We start from the raw sequence: 12,050 nt of genomic DNA on the forward strand, positions 1-12,050 counted from the left end.
GTTGAGATTTTTTTTTTTTTTTTTAACGATGACTATTTATTTTTTGTCCAATAATGTCACGATCACTTGTCAATCATAATTCATATCGGGTTTGTAAAAGTGTGAACGATTATATACAAAATTCAAAAATAAATTTTTTCGAACTTTGTAACATAACCTAAATAAAAAAAATTTAACCTTGTGAGACGACCCAGGCCATCAATTTGACATCTAACCAAATTTCTCGAACTTTGTGATACAACCCAAGCCATCAATTTGACATGTGATGGTTAGGGGTAATTGTGATGTCCTTCTAACAAAGACAAATGGTTTAATAGCATACAAACTTTTTATCACAACCTCAAGAGATGTACTATTTAACAATGAAAAAAGTTTATTTAAAATTCCAACCTTGAGGTGCACCTCAAAAATCTAGCAAAATAGTGCTCCAAAATTGAAAATTATGCTAACTGATCTTCTCAACCCCTATATTATAAGAAGTTATCTGAGTCGTTTATTTTCAAGTGTTCATAGATCTGCTCAACCAACATATTCTTGGAATTTAAATTTGATAACAGGAGTCGAACATGAATTTCCAATGCATCATAAGGTTTGGACACTAGAACTACATCTTCTGACAAAATTTAGAGGAACACTTATTTGTATAATATAAAGTGGGCACCTTATACAAACCTCATCATTTTTTACATTTTACACTTTTGCAACTATTCTAACTCATTATTGTACATCTGAGCATTTTGAAATCGGAGAGGTTTGCATAACACGATCTCATTATACAATAGAAGTAAGACGCCAATCTAAAATTTTGTTTGGATATGTAGTTGCAGTGTCAAAAACCTTGTGATAGCTCAAAATCTATTTTTTATCCTAGTTATAAAATTTAAAATTTTAAAAATCGCATAAATCAAGTAAATTTATAAGCACTTTAAAATCTTGGAACTAGACGGTTCAAATAACTTACTACAAAGATTTTATTTTATTTTCTTCATATCCACACATCTTCAGGTCGAAATGAACAAATAGAGGCTTCTCCATTGTCAAAATACTCTCTTCAAGATGCTTTTTTAGGGCACTTTACCTCAATAGTATGAGGTTGTAACCTCATATAAACTTTTCCTCTTGAAACTAAGGAAAATGTTAGATGTACTTTGTTAAATTTTCCTAATATCATTAACATGTGAGGATTTTGTGCTCCCATTGGAGTGTACTATCCATTTGCTCATAGATTTTGGTGACTCAACTGAGTAACTTCGAACTGGGGCGAATCATTTAGACTTGGCTCTTTCTGTAGTCAAACATTTGAGTAAAAGTCATAGTTATACAATATATAAAGTCAATATTTAAATATTTTATATGTAATTATGATGATTTTTTTTATGATAATTTGTGTCTCCTATTGTGTCCCCTATATTTATGTTTTCATTTTTTTTTGAGATTTTTATAAAATGTCTTCATTTATAAATCAAATTTTCTAGATCTATGTTTAATTTTTTTTTTCTCATCTTATTTGGACTTTATTTATTGTTTTCCACTTAGTTTATTTCTAATATTTTTATTTGATTTTTTGACAACCTCTTTTTTTTCTCTCTTAGGGTATTTTTGTCATATACACCACTAGGACGAGTCCACTCGAACTTGCCCGCGTTACTTGGCACGTGCATGGCTCGAGTTACTATATTCAAGTAGGCAAGAGTCCCAAGCCCAAACCGAGTTCCAAAGATTTTTTGCTCCCTTAGGTAAAAACCAAGCTATGAGTATTTATATGACCACAATTTTTAGGGATGTAACCTATCGAACCTAGCAACCAACCTCAAAAAAAATAAAGTTTAAATTGCATACTCTATGTTCCAAAAAAGAACAACATCCCAATATTGAATTGGAAGTGTCCAAATTTGATTGAGAAGTATCTAAGTATTAAAAAAATTCGAAATACATTTTTTAAAAAAAAACCATATAGTGTTAATTAATCCCAAATTTCTGATAAAAAACACTCTCTAAGTAACTCCTTTGACCCGGGGAGTTTGTGTACAATCTGCTCGCTTTATTCATACCAATCGTTAACTAACAGTATAAGGAGCAAGGTATTGATGGAGGGGCATATTTTAGTTTTGCCTCTACATTAAAGCCAAAGTGTGTTTTTGGAAAATCACATGTATAAAATATTAGTATTTTTTTAGGAAAAATATCTTTTCATCCTCTATTTTTAACGTCCATATCTCAAGAGACTCAAGAATTAAAAATATTATTTGTAAGCAAAAGGTCTCAATCTTTTCCTATCTTACAACCTTTGGACCTTTGACCATAAATTTTTTACCTAAACAAACACTAAAATGACACCCTATTCAAACTCCATCTCTCTCTCTTCGCTTCTCGATGAGTTTACTAGCCAAGAGGTTTAGCATGAGCTCGAACACGAGCACACCTTCTTATGTGTATGAGAGATACGGAGTTTTAAAGAGAGACAGATGGAGTTTGCGTTTTAAAGAGAAATGGAGTTTTAGATAAGAGAGATGGAGTTTTGAGATAGAGAGATGATGATGTAAGAGAGAGATAGAGTTTGGGTTTTAGAGAGAGATGGAGTTTTGAGAGAGATAGACGATGATGTGAGAAAGAGATGGTGTTTTGAAAGAGAGAGACGATGTGAGAGAGAGAGAGAGATAGTCATTTCATAAGTTGTTGAGGTCAATAATACATGCCCGAAAGGGTTTAGGGGGTTGGAAGATAGAAAAGATGAAGTCCATCTGCTTACAAATACTATTTTCAATTATTGAGTCTGATGAGATATAGAAATTAAAAATAGGGGATAATAGGATGTTTTCCCATTTTTTTAATGCGATTTTGTTATGTACAAACCACTGAAGTCTTGTAGGTCAACTTATTTGGTGAGATATTAGAGTTTGATAATACCAATGTAGCATTTAAAGTGAGATATTGATATTTAGAAATCTCAAGATATTAATATTCAAAAATACCAATTTCTCTTCTATTTTTTTACAAGATTATGAAGCTTTATTAAAAAATGGAGTAAAGGACGAATTAGAGTATAGAGCCCTCTACAATTCTACAATTTGTAATGAGCTTAAGGAGTATATATATATATATATATATATATATATATATATATGTGGGAAAAGGTTATAAGTTTATATAGAGGCTAGGCTTTAAACAATCAAATTTGAGCCAACCTCAAATATTTCACTAGAAGAGGTTGTTTTGATGCTCAAATATCTTCAAACTGATCAGCTCGACATCAAGAATAATGGACATGAAAAAAAAAAAGACTAAAGTTTTGGAAATAGTGTATTTTGTAATGCATTTTTTGAACGTCAATTTTCAAGATTTTAAAGTTTTCATAGATCTGTCGATCTATACTATGTTTAAAGCTTTAAACTTTATAAATAATATAAAAATATATTTTAATGCTATCACAAAGATTTTCAATATTAAAACCAAATTTCTCAATACCATTTGAAAGTAGGTTCTAATTTGATTGTTTAGAGCCTAGGTTCTATACAAATTGCACCCTATATATATATATACATATGAAAATTCTTCCCAACGCCTATAGGCGAAAATGAACAGTGATTTCGTCTATCATCATCACCGTCTAAAGTTCATCGCACGGTCACGATTGTCTGATAGTATTTTATTTTTATTTATTTTCTACAAATCTTAATGATCATAAATTTGGAGCGTGTGTACATATTAGTGAGGTGCACCTAATAAAAATATAAAAATAATAATTTGTGGACAAAAAAATTGACCAAAATACCCCTATAACTTTTGGGGGTATTTTAGTCAATTTATTTCATGTAAAATATTTTTTTATATATTTTTCATAGATTCACCTATTTTTTATGAATACACGCTCCATATTTTATATCATTCTGATTTGTATAAAAAAAATGAAAAACAAAACACCAATGGACAATCATGACCATCCGATGAACTTTGAACGATGATGAGGATAGGCAAAATCATTGTTCATTTTCACCAATAGGCGTTTTATATTATCTTATATATATATATATATATATATATATATATGAGTAATGATCCTATAAGACCCTCCTACACCCATTAAATTTGGCACAGATATTTAGAAAAATCAAGTCCCACACCCAGGTGATAACTTTTCTAGATATATATGCCAAATTTAATAGTGATCATTTAGGGTCCTACACACATGGGTGTGTGAGGGTCTCCCATATATATATATATATATATATATATATATATATATATATATATATACATTTGTACAAGCAATTAAACATGCAGGTTTAGTAGTATCTGCTAAAAAGATAAATCCTTTCCAAACAAAAATAAGATTTTAGGCCACCATATTCATTATGGTACAATTATACCAATAAAAAGATCCATTCAATTTGCTGATAAATTTCCTGATATTATTTTAGACAAAACCGAATTACAAAGATTTTTAGAATGTTTAAATTATATAGCAGACTTTTATGAAAATTTGGCTATAGATGCTAAAACACTGATCATTTTGATCCACCAGCTTTATCTTTTCCACTAACTTTGTTTTATGCAAATATGAATAAAAATAATAATATTTCTACTCCTGAGCAAAGGGGAAAAGCCCTTATGGAAACCTCACTGGATATCATTCCAGTAAATATTACCCAGTCACCAATAAGAATAGAACCTACTTTATCACCCAATAATAGTCCTATTTCCTATTCCCCAAATATCAATTATCCAACTTATTCAAGTCAACCTTCTGCTTCTCCTCCAACTCCAGTTTTCCAAACCTCTACACCAAAGAAACCAACTTTATCTAGCAAAACTCCATATCTTGAAACCTATTTTGTTGCTGATGCAATCATAGAATCCATACATGTGAATAACAACCCAAATAGTGTTGCTAAGTATTACTTATGCAATAATCTTTGTCCATCTGTAGGTACCAAAACAAGAGAATGGTACGAAATGATTCTGTTAGAAACATAGTCTATTTCCTTGGTACATTATAATCAAAAGAATTCAAAAATAGTAGCATATTCAAAATTACAAATAAGGAAAGTATTATCTTTTGAAGATTGGGGATCAGATCCTTCCAAAGCCAAGAGAATATATTCCCCTGATTTCCCAAATAAATACTACAGACATGCTGATTACATAGATGCTTGGCATAAAATACTGACACTTCAAAACCCATATAATTCTCACACTTGGTTCTTACAGTTTAAAATGCCTATAAACACTCCATTTCCAAATTGGTTTCGTAACTGGTTTGCAACATGGGGATCTTTAACCCAAATACTTCCTGAACCTCTGCAACTCTCTCAAAACCGTTTTATTGACTTCAATGGAAGTGATCCCAATATAGATTACCACTTATATTTTATTGCTATGTATCAGGTACCATGGATTGTTAAATGGAATTTTGCGATATCCCCAAATAATACGAATAATTTTGAATATATGCCATGTTTAGGCAAACAAATTGCCATAAAATGGTGGGACGTCTTTGTCTACCATAATATTGAACCAGACAGTATACAGCTCAAAAGAATCCCATTAGCATACGGCTCTCATTCATACTCCAACCCAAATAGTCTAGCAGAATATATTACCATAATGAAAAAGCAAAATCCCAGAGCCACCAAAGAAGAGCTAGAAAAACAACTACTGAAAATATTTGAAGAAGAGGCAAAAACTGCCAGCACACCAAGTACTCCTGAAATAGAAATACCACTTGACACACCAGACCCATCAGGACATGGAATGTCCCAAAAACATACCTTGTATTAACCCAATATGGATACCAGATGAACAATAATATTTATGATATGACATAAAGCAAAGCCGATGTGACCCAAAGCAAAGGTGATATGACCCAAAGCAAAGCTGATGTGACCTAAAGCAAAGCTGATGTGACCCAAAGCAAAGCTGATGTGACCCAAAGCAAAGCTGATGTGATTTAAAGCAAAGCTGATGTGACTCAAAGCAAAGCTAATGTGACCTAAAGCAAAAATAAAATAGATGTGACCCAGATATGACCCAAATAAAGATACTCGAACTACCGACAAAGCTCCACCTGTCTCCACAATTACTCAAAAGTTGCTCCAACCATCTCATCAACTGGTCTTTTACAACTAAAGCAAGATTCCCAAAGATAAGGATCATCATTCCCGAAGATAAGGATGGATGATCCTACAACAAGGACCAACCACGTGGCACCCACTTACATCTCCTACTTCTCTATAAATAGGGAGGAAGATAAACATTGAAACACACTCTCCTCTCAGAGAACAACCCCGCTTCTCTTTTTCATCTCTCTTCTCTTTCAAAACCATCTATGTGTGACTGTAATGTAAAAGCCTTACCAGATTATTATCCAGACGAGTGGAAACTATTATGCAGTTACTGTATCTGCACATTGTAAGTTTTTATTTTATGAGTCTGTAACAGTTTGTTATTTTCAAGTTTGCTTAGTTAAGTCTGAGTCTGTAACAGTTTGTTATTTTCAAGTTTATTTCAGTCTGTATTAAGTTTGCTTCAGTTTGCTTCAAGTTTGTAATAGTTTACAGTTGTTGTTCTGATAATACGTGTTGTATGTAGCATAAAGATATATCAAACTACTTATAATACATGGATTACTATTGATGTTACTCTTGTGTCTCTCATTATTATCATAATATTAAGTCTCTATTTTGGCTATCTAGGACTGATAGTATAGAATTAAGTCTCCATTTTGGTTATCTAAGACTGATAGTATAGAATGGTAGATCTTAGTTAGAATTGGTATCAGAACCACACCATAGTCTTCTTTAAAAAGTATCCAAAAAATATTACTACTAAGAGTAATACTTTAGGAGAATGAAACCTAAGTGAATTCCTCCATTAAAGAAAGTTGGCCCGAGAGTTAAGGATAGAGACGCTCATACACCCAGTCTAAAGACCGTTAAGGCCAGGAGAGCCACTGAGGTCGGAACAGACATAAGAGGTAGTCAAGGAGGACTGTCCAGATAACACTCATCCGCAACCTAATAATGGATAATTTTATTAGGAATCTATCAAATAAAGCATTACCCCAAACCAGTAATATTCTAAGGATAAAAAATAAAGAAGAGATAGTAATAGATAGTATTGAAAACCAAATACAAAACTGTAACATACCTAAAGTCCCTATAAGTGATATATATAAAAAAGGATCTTTTAACTTCAAAGTAGGTTATGCTATAAAAACCGTAGAACAAACTTTATCAGTAACAAGTACCCAGGAAGATTTTCAGTTATTAAATAATAAAATAATACAATCTCATAATGATAAAAGTTACAATTACCTTCATATAGGTTTGATACAAGTAGCTATTAAACCATTAACTAGGTTAGGACTTAATAATTCAATATTAGTATATTTAAGAGATACTAGACATGATAAGTTTAATGATTCCTGATTAGGTATGGTAGAATCTAGTTTATGTAATGGTCCAGTATACTTTAATTGTTTCCCAAATTATTCTATATCATTAAAAGATCCAAATATCCTTAAGGTATTAACCCTAAACCTGAAAACCCAAGGGTTCGATATGATACCAGGATCTCAGAATTTAGCCATAGTATATAGAATATGTTACAAAGTTATGACTACATTATGCGCTAATGTTTTACAACATGATACAAGAGGAAAAACAATACTTTTTCAAACCAATATTGAAAAATCTAATACTATTATACCAAAAACCATAGAATGGTCAAAAATTATTCTACCCGAATCATGGTCAATCTACAATGAAAATCATCAGTACCAAGCCCCAAGAATAAATAATATTCCAGAAAGAATATTAGAAAATCCTAATGGTAAAGTAGAAATCCAATTTACCAACAATAGAAGAAATAACAGTAAAGATGATTCTGAAATAAAATCATCTACAAAACCTATAATAGATCTACCAAGAAGTTCTACTTCTTCTATAAATCCAAACTTAGAAAGTCTATATAGAACAAGAGAAAATATTATCATCCCACAATATAGGTCCATACAAAAATCTGAACCAGAAGTAACTGACTCAGAAATGGATTTTCAAGTCTTAACTCTTACAGAAGAAAAAAGACTTAGCAAACAATTTATAGAACATGATTACTTATCTGAAGAAAATAAGGAGATAAGAACTTGGTATAAAAAACATTTTCAACCTAGATTAGTAGAATTATTTCATATAAAGTATAATAAGGCACGAAAAAGAGAACGATATAACAAAGGATTTTTTGTCTGGTTAAAAGAAATATGTAGGGAACGAAAAATACATATTCCTAATTTTGAAATAAATACAATACAAAGTCAATATGCTTCATATGAAACAACTGAAGGAAATACAACGACAAGTATTCACCCTCTTGAAAAAAGTATTATTATAAAAGGATCAAAACCAGAATTAAAATTAGAAACAAAGGCTACACCATATAAAATGACTACAGGAGAAATAATACATAAAGTTGAATTAATTCCACATGTAATAGAACAAAATAACTATACAAATTTATATATGCAATCTTTAAGAAGGCAAGCATCCAGAATTGAAAATATGTTAAGACCTGTACCTATAAAAGAAACCAAAAATGTTTTATTTAAACCACCTCCATCACTTGATAAAGAAAAATATAATTTTGGAGAAGATAATAAAACCCTAATGCATCAATTAATATCAAAATTATCTAAATTAGAAATTAAAGAAAAAACTTTAAACATTCAGGACAAAGGAAAAGAGAAAATTGCCACAGAAATCCCTGAATCATCTACATTAACCTTACAAGAAGAGACACCTATAATTGCCAACACAATAGAAAATATGGAAGAAGCCTTTACGGAAAATAGTCATGAACAAGATAATAATAATATTCAAAGAATAGTATATGGAAAATCATGGAAACCTTTAACAGCTAGGCTATATGCAATCTTTAGGAAGGCAAGCATCCAGAATTGAAAATATGTTAAGACCTGTACCTATAAAAGAAACCAAAAATGTTTTATTTAAACCACCTCCATCACTTGATAAAGAAAAATTTAATTTTGGAGAAGATAATAAAACCCTAATGGATCAATTAATATCAAAATTATCTAAATTAGAAATTAAAGAAAAAACTTTAAACATTCAGGGCAAAAGAAAAGAGAAAATTGCTACAGAAATCCCTGAATCATCTACATTAACCTTACAAGAAGAGACACCTATAATTGCCAACACAATAGAAACTATGGAAGAAGCCTTTACGAAAAATAGTCATGAACAAGATAATAATAATATTCAAAGAATAGTATATGGAAAATCATGGAAACCTTTAACAGCTAGGCCCTATCATCATAGACTTAACCCTGTTGATATACAATTCAAAGAAGATTTTGTAGCCCAGAATATTTCCTATTCAGGAAGATCAATAGTAAATTGGAATATAGATGGATTATCTTAACAACAAATATTAGACACTATGAAACATATGACCATGTATGCCTCTGCGTGCAAAATGATAGGCAACCATGATCAAGAGGTCGCCAAAGCCATTGTTTGTGGTTTCACATGATGGCTTCGAGGTTGGTGGGATTTCCACTTACCTGAAAATACAAAACAACAAATTTTGAATAATACTTGCCAATGGACTGTTAAAAATGAAAATAATCAAGACGTCCTATATTCCGAAAGTGATGCTGTTAATACTCTCATTTACACCATCACCCTTCATTTTGTGGGGAGTACAGCCTTACTTGAAGCCCGATCTGAAGATTTATTATCTAATTTAAGATGTCCAACCTTATCACATTATAAATGGTACAAAGATGTTTTCTTTTCCAGACTATTAAGCAGAGAAGATAGCCAGCAGGATCATTAGAAAGAAAATTTATTGCTGGATTACCATATTTATTTGCAGAAAAAGTAAAAACTAGATTAAAAAATAAAAATGGAGGAATCATACCATATTCTGTTTATACATTAGGAGAATTATCTACAGAGATATGTGCAGAAGGATTAGCCCTATGTACTGACATGAAATTGAAGAAACAATTAGATAAACAAAAAATGATTGGTATTTGTATTTTGGAGAGAAACTTTTTATGAATTTATCTTTCTTGTGTTTTTTATAAGATTTCTTTTCTTTTCTTTCTGTCTTATATTTTTTCTTTTTATGAAATTTATCTCTAGATTTTTCTATATGATATCCGAATTGTTCACAGACGTCTCCTAATTCTTTTTACCAGTCATTTTTTGTTTATCTAATTGTTTCTTCAATTTCATGTCAGTACATAGGGCTAATCCTTCTGCACATATCTCTACAGATAATTCTCCTAATGTATAAACAGAATATGGCATGATTCCTCCATTTTTATTTTTTAATCTAGTTTTTACTTTTTCTGCAAATAAATATGGTAATCCAGCAATATATATATATATATATATATATATAGGAAAAGATCATGTGCGCCCAGGTGCGTACTACTACAGTAAACGCTCACGACCCAGATTCAATCTGAGCCCCATTATGTGGCCAATCTGACGATCACGGATGTTCAGTAGTGTTTTAATTTTATTTTTTTTTACAAATCCAAATTATTTGAAATTTTAGGCGTGTGTTCTTAAAAAATAGGCGAATCTACAAAAATTATATAAAAAAACATTTACATGAAATAAATTGACCAAAATACCCCCAAAAAGTTTCGGGAGTATTTTTGGTCAAATATTTTTTGCGAAATATTTTTTTTATATTTTTATTACGTGGGCATTGATGAGAAAATACATGCCGAAAATTTAAAATGATTCAGATATGTAGAAAAAAAATAGAAATTCAACACAAAATGAGGTCGTGACCGTCAGATTGGCTACAGAATAACCCATATTCAATATGGACCATTCACGTATAAAAGTATGGGTGAACAACAGTGACTCCTTATATCTATATATATATATATAATCAAAATATAGAGCTATACATTAGATTAAAAATAGATATTCTTATATATGTAGATACATACATATATAAACATACATGGTGGGATCATATGAAAGAAGGGTTATTGATACCTAACTTATTCAATGAGTTGTTCCTGATGGTTCACTCATGATAGTGCTAGTTGATGAGAGTTACTTCGGGAGCCAAAAGGGTAAAATAAATTTTGGTCATTTTCACAATTTCAATAGAATGCAACTGGATCTAGTATGAACTGGCGATCAGAACATGATTCGTAGGGAGGGCGAATTATAGTAATTTGTTCAAATCCGAGACATAAACAGTGACATAAATAATTTTTCTATTTCTAAAAGAAGACTTCACATGGTGCCTAACAAACAAAGGATATATATTTGACATGAAATGGATATATCCGTATATCTTTGACTCATATTTATAAGATAATAAAATATAAAAAAAACCTATACAAAGAATTGATTCGCGTAGGAATGGACGTATTGGTTCACGTAAGAATTGACGTAGAATACCCAAAGGAGTTATTCATGTTCAAGTGAATTTCAATAATACCATTGTGACTGTTACGTATGTACGAGGGCGGGTGGTTTCTTGGTGCTCCGCGGGTACATGTGGATTCAGAGGCACAAGAAGAGGAACACCATTTGTTGCTCAAACCATAGCAACAAATGCTATTCACACTGTAGTAAAGTTATATATATATATATATATATATATATATATATATATATATATATATATATATATATATATATAAAGGCACAAGAAGAGGAACACCATTGTTGCTCAAACCATAGCAACAAATGCCATTCATACGGTAGTGAAGTTATATATACCCACACACACGCTTAAGGAGATACTCCTTTTAGCTAAAGAGTCCGCTGCTTCATTGACAGATCTATAAACATGATTGAACGATACCTCCACGACTCTGCTTATATCAACGATCTCTACTCATATTGGAAAAAGTCGTTAAGGGGGTTTGCTCTTATTAATACACCAATTTATGACATTTTGAGAGTCCCCTTCAACCATACAAAGGTTCCCCAAAAATCTCTGATGCAATAACTTTAAACCTTGTAAAGCTGCCTGACGTTCTGCTTTATTCG

Source organism: Amborella trichopoda, chromosome 8, assembly GCF_054954075.1.
Source record: "Amborella trichopoda isolate Santa Cruz 75 chromosome 8, AtrichopodaSantaCruz75HAP2 v2.0, whole genome shotgun sequence".
Taxonomy (NCBI): domain Eukaryota; kingdom Viridiplantae; phylum Streptophyta; class Magnoliopsida; order Amborellales; family Amborellaceae; genus Amborella; species Amborella trichopoda.